General features: G+C 39.6%; 1 long non-coding RNA gene across 1 annotated transcript; it reads left to right on the top strand.

Moving 5' to 3' along the window:
• The first annotated feature begins 132 nt into the window (after nt 1-132).
• LOC134445395 (uncharacterized) lies at nt 133-5,062 on the top strand. The gene is made up of 4 exons (XR_010034241.1): nt 133-232; nt 1,871-2,024; nt 2,254-2,363; nt 3,946-5,062. It is a non-coding gene; the product is annotated as an uncharacterized LOC134445395 (long non-coding RNA).
• The last annotated feature ends 1,303 nt before the right edge of the window (nt 5,063-6,365 follow it).

The raw sequence follows: 6,365 nt of genomic DNA, 5'->3' as shown, positions 1-6,365 counted from the left end.
AATAAACTGACATTTGTTGATCACAATCAACGAATGTAGCTTGATTATGAATCCAAAAATGTGTTTTTTAGTTTTAGTTTTACCAATGACCTTTCACCTTGCGACCTGACTACATTTCGGGTATTGATAAGACGCCTGCAAACCGCAGCTCGGTCTTTTCAGCTCCGGACGAGCGCGACCTTCCTTCCTCCCCCGATAGGAATCGGTGACGAGGATTAAGCCTCACGAGAGGGTGAGTTCAGTTAACATAATTTCAATGTGGGATAGTCGGTTATACTGGGAATTGTGTATGTTTCGCTATATGGGGGCTCCTTCACTAAAAGTTGCTGGTTTCTTGCTGGTGTGCCAGTTGTTAGCTAGACCGGACAAGGTCGCCTCGCCACACGGTAAGAAAGTGAGTTTCTATTTGGCCAACTGAGTAAGTTGTAAATCTTGTATTTTGGTTTACATTTACGCAATGAAGCACACCCAGTTGTTTTTTTCTCAAATGGCCAACAATTAGTCAACGTTGGAGCCTTGGCTAATGTTGCTAGCATTTCAGTTAGTGTGTTTCATTAGCATGTTGCTAGCGGCACCACCAATGAGCACGGTCGTGCCAGGTTTTATCAGTCGTTGTATCCACGGGTGTTTTTTATCTTACGGTTATAAGATATTAATAACGGAATGACTTGGTTTGGTATTTTGACATAGTGCGCATTATATTTTGGGCGCGAATCGTTAGCCCGAAGTCGTTACCCTTAGACGTTCTATTCCCTGTCAGCTAACGCAATGCATGGTGCAACCATGTTCCAATGCGTTGTGCACCCGTCAGCATGAATGACAAAAAGTAATAAGCTTGGGCTTGTGTATTTAAGCCACATGTAGTTTCCACATTAGTTTTAGCATACAGGTATTGGATATTCATAACGGAACGACTTGGGGGATATTTGATTTTTCTTATCGAAATATATTTCACCATATTTTGGGCGCGAACAGCCCTAGCTCTTTCCCTCGAACATTCGATTCCCGCTCAGTTAGCCCTATGTTGGTGCAACCATGTTCCAATGCATTGGGAGTGCACGCCATGATTTGAAGGGGAAAAAAAAGACTGTTAGGCTTAATCGCCTCAGTAATAAAGCATTTTGAGTTAAGATTTGAAGTAAAACGTTCATCAGCGTAGGCTACTTGTGTTAAAATCAGCTCCACTGGTAGGTGGCAATGGAGTAAAGGGTGTAACAGCTATGTAATAGTCAGTTTTGGGAAGTAACGTATTACATGTAAACGGATTACTGTAATCCTATTACAAATCTTGAGTAACTGTATTCCCTTACAGTTCTTACATTTCTTACATTTCTGGTCATCTGACGCATTGTCAGACAGTAAAAAATAGACCATGCAGTAAAAGCTCCTATGTAAATATCATATTCATGTTGATGCTATCAGTAGTGTAAAGCAGTGTTTCCCAACCAGGGGTACGTGTACCACTAGGGGTAGGCGAGCACACTGCAGGGGGTACTTGGAAAAATGTTATTTTTATATAAAATGAATGGGGCAGTCACATAAGGACATAGAAAGCGATATAGAACATGAATTCGGGGGTACAATCTGACATCGGACATCATCCCACATTCAAGACTTAACAGGGGACCTAAAATATGTTGCTTGGTTATATTGATAGTCCTGCTGGATGTGTTGTTGGCTTATTTATAGTATATGTAATATAAAATGAGACTTCTCTAATCTGTGTCTCCACACTTGTTTCCTTTCTGTCTCCTATGTCAAGTTACACAAGAAAAAGCACATTTTGACAAGGATCAAACGTCCGTACGTCTGTAGTCTCTTGTGACTTTTTTCCCATCCTAAAACAGTTGTTTTTTCTCTCCTGCTAAAGCTGGATTCAGAGTTCAACGACATCTGCGAGGGAAAGGGCGATTTGTTCATCAGAAGATGGGATGCCATCATCATTCCACATCTGATCGATGTTGCGCTTAAGGAGAAGAGTGAAATTGCTGCCCTCGTTCAGGGAGTGACAGACCTTACAGATGGTATGTTTTCACATATTTTATTTTGAAGTATTTTTTAAGTACTGGTAGATCTTCAATGTTAGACTGTATTTGTAGCCATTGTCTTTTTTTCTCCGTCTTTGACACCCTTTTGTATTAAAACTAAACGCAATGAGGGGAAAGTGTCATTTTTAGATGGAACTGTGTGTTAACAGGATCTGAATCTCCTCAAGGTATGGCGGATTGAGAGCATCTTTTTTGTCATTTGCAGATGAGAAGACCTACAAGATGTTGGTTGCACTAACTCGTCTTCTACCTCCAGTCGCCTCCAGTCGCTGCAGTGTCAAGTCGGCAATCACCCATCTTATTGATTTTGTACCCGTAAGTTTTGATTGGTTGTTTTTTACAAGCATTTTATTTGTAATGTATAATGTGCTGTGAAATTGGAGTGTCAGTTTACTGTCGACAGGGATGGGCAGTACTGCTATTGCATCTAATTGAAATACATTTTGAAATACAAAATACTATTTTGTATTTTTATTTCATAAAAATGAATTGCATGTATTTGTATTTTGTATCAAAATACTTTCCTCCAGTATTTTGTGTATTTCACAAAACTACAAATACAAATACTTTGTTCTAAAGAATGTTATTACACAATATGAACACATGATGGTGCTGTAGGTTAAAAAGTATATGAATGCCCCTAGCTGAATTGGAGGTACAAGTATATGCTTGGATTTCTTAAGCCTTGACTGAACAGGAAGTTCAATTTGTTTCAAGGTGATTGAGTAATGAATTAAATGATTAGCCAATGAGGTGTTAATGTTTCCCCATGTCATTCAAACTTGCCTTCAGTTTGCCATTTAGGGCCTTTTGTGTAGAATTGAGATATTTACCTGTGCATATTGTTTTAAAACTAGCTGTATAAAGTGCGTTCCAATATGCAACCTTGCTTCCTCCACTTCTGCTTGTGGCCTCGTACCAGGAAGTAATACGTCGGGATGATATCACTGACAACAGCATTACATTTAAATATCTCATAAAAGCTTAACTGTAAAGTCTTCGTCTCATTTGCAATTGGGATGGTGAATGAAAAACAGTCCCGTAAAAGTTGTTGTGGCTAGGCTGACAGCTGGGAAACCTAATTGTTTTCTCCACGGAGGATGGGCCAGGAGGCGGGGCGAGGCCACAAAAGCACAAGTGGAGGAAGCAAGATTGCATATTGGAATGCACTCTTAGAGCCAACCAGTATAGTTGCGATACCCTGGCCACCATGCTATAGGGAGCGCAGTTTCAATGAGCAGTATAGTTGCAATACCTACTCTGGCCACCATCCTATAGTGCACTTTTTTTTAAAAGCACTTGTATCTCTACTTTGTCACAGAAATGATTGCTATTCTTATGACACTGACATGTTAATTCAGTGAGTGAAGGGTGAAGGGTGTGATGAAGGGTGACCAGTTCAGAGATGTTCTCATTTGCAGGCCTCATAAACCGGCCTCATCGCCAACGTTGGAATGCGAAGCTGTTTGAAAAAATTAGTTATGATGACACAGCCTACAGTATATCTCCATTATATAGTATTATTCAACTTTTTGGTCTTGTGTTATCCCCACTGGGATGATTAAGGCCATACATACTTACTGCTGAGTATTTTGTATTTGTATTGAAAATACATGTAACTGTATCTTTGCCCATCCCTGACTGTCGATATAATTGGAAAGGTGTAATGACACCCCATGATGCTTTCTTTATAGAGTGGCTAACTTAACCTGCATAGAAAATTGACACATTTCATTTTGTTATACACTTGCCACATTTCATTTTGTGTTGCACACATTTTGTGTTGTACAACTGTAAATCTAACCAACTTGCCGTGCGCCAGATTGATCCATGCTAGTTGCTCAACACAACTGGAGTTGGACAGTTGTCTGAAATGTTCTGTTTATATCTGTTTCAGACTGGAACTAACATCTCAACACTCTGTGATGCCACTGAGTCTGAGGGCAAAGCACTCCAGCCACATCTCGTTTCTGTTGGTCGCTTCGAGGATGCAGCACAGCAGTACGTCATCGTTGGGAAGAGTGACAAAGTCATCATTCCACTGGATGAAGATCTCACTGGTGCTGTGGACAAACTGTTCAAGGTCTTCTGGGTCTGCAACCTTTCATATCCACCTGAACTCTCCTCAGTTTTTGCATTCTTGAAGTATGTCTACAATATCCCTCTCTCCACAACCAGGGAGGCGCGGGTAATGGACCTAATTTCCAAAATGAACTCAGTTCAGTAATCATAACAGCAATGTATATTTGTCCAAAATGCAATATGTACTTCAAGCAGAGTAAGATTCTGATTTGGCACTTGCGTGAAGTGCATGCATTGTCAGATCAATTGGACTTCCCTCTGATTTGCAGCCAGGATGGTGGCCCTAGGACATACCAATGTATTAATTATTTTTCCAAACACTTGAATCGACAACACAAAATTACAAATGATTTTGAGGATCATCAGCCTTATCCTCAGCCTGATCCACTACACGCCACCTCATCAGAATTGCCTCGTCAAAATGAAGCTGAAGAGCTCTCCAACAATAACTGTTGTGCAGAGGGCATTGTTGAGCCTGAACGCTCTCTGACTAGGCCCAAGGGGGCTACAGCAAGATTTGTTGCAAACATGTATAGTGGTTCAAATGTTCGCCTCACTGATGTAACCCGAACTGTAAACAATGTGAAGGACCTAATGGAATCTACTGTAAGTGGATTGTAAGATTCAGTCATTTCAACTTTAAAAAGCTTGGGTGTGCCAGAGAACGATGAAAGGGTGCAGTCGCTCATGTGTGACTTTGAGAGTGCCAAACACACGTTTGATGAAATTGATACACCCCATAAAATGAGCACATATTTCTGGATGTTTTGTATTTCGACTACCATTTTTATGCATATGTGGTGAAGGTGTCGAAGACCATCGAACTGGTCATACTAGATGATTTGGCTGATTTTAGGCCCCTTGATATTGTACGAGATTTCAACTCAGATAAACTGTATATAAACCCTAAATATAAAATCTTTTAAATCTGACAGATGCATTGTACTGTATAATTTGTATCAATTCTGTACTGTATATTTGTGTATCAATAAAAAATACTATGGTCTTGATAATCTAAATAGTTTGTTTTCCCCCCTCAAATTAATTGTTTTTGTTAAGTTCCACTTTTATAATGGTGCAGTGATAAGCATCAATAAATAACACATTCATAAGAATAAATTACACATGAGTTAAAAAAAAATAACACATTACTTGCACAAAGTGTGTCAGGAATTACACATTTATGAGTTAAAAAAATAACACATTACTTGCACAAAGTGTGTCAGGATGACACATTTCTGTGTCAATAAAGATGACACATATGATGTGTTATCTGGAAATTGACACAAAAATGTGTTGTCCCTGAGCACACACACCACATGTGTTGAAATTCAACACAAGTTGTGTCATTTTTGACACATTCCTTCTTAGTGTGTAGAGAGAATTTTTGGTATTGAGAGCCTCAGGCTTTAACTAGTTTATTTCTTTTGTACATCTTTATTTTGGTTTAGTTTGTGGTCCCTGGCTCACCTTCACCTGTGGTTTGCAAAATAAAAAGCAAAAACGTCATCTCCTGCGTCCTGCTGTATCTGTGTGCCTATCCGTAAGACCCTCGACACTCTACATTTTAACACACACACACACACACACACACACACACACACACACACACACACACACACACACACACACACACACACACACACACACACACACACACACACACAGGTGAATGGAGATAACTATTACAGTCTTAGTTCTCTCTGCACTGTTCCAGTGGCTAAGCTATTTTCCACATCATTGCCGCTGTTGTGCATTTAACAGTTCCAAGAGAGGATAAGGTAGCCTAGTGTTATCATGAGCGCTTTGAAGTTTAAACCATTACATCAGATAAGGTGCTTGAGAAAGTAGAACAGTAATGTTGAACCTAAAATGCATATACATATTATTAGGCCCTATTATCAATCACAATAGTACCTCTTGCCATTGTGAAAGGTATTCTGGTGCCAAGGTCCTGTTGATCACAAAAAGAAAAAGGAGATAGTTCTATGTTAGGAATCGTATATAACATATTGTCACTTATCATATGGTTTTTAATTCAACTAATGTCTCATAACTGTATGCCATTTTAATGTGTGTGTGGGGGTATGTGTGTGTGTGTGGGTGTGTGTGTATGTGTTGTTTGGGGCTATGGACCCATGGCCTATGGATGTGCTTATTTGTTCATGTACTGCAGGGACCATGCACAATAGACATTGTTTACAGAAGTAAAAAGATGGCTTGTGCCAGCTTATA

Source organism: Engraulis encrasicolus, chromosome 3 (genome assembly GCF_034702125.1).
Source record: "Engraulis encrasicolus isolate BLACKSEA-1 chromosome 3, IST_EnEncr_1.0, whole genome shotgun sequence".
In the NCBI taxonomy this organism is placed as follows: Eukaryota; Metazoa; Chordata; class Actinopteri; order Clupeiformes; family Engraulidae; genus Engraulis; species Engraulis encrasicolus.
This window is presented reverse-complemented; position numbering and strand designations above follow the sequence as displayed.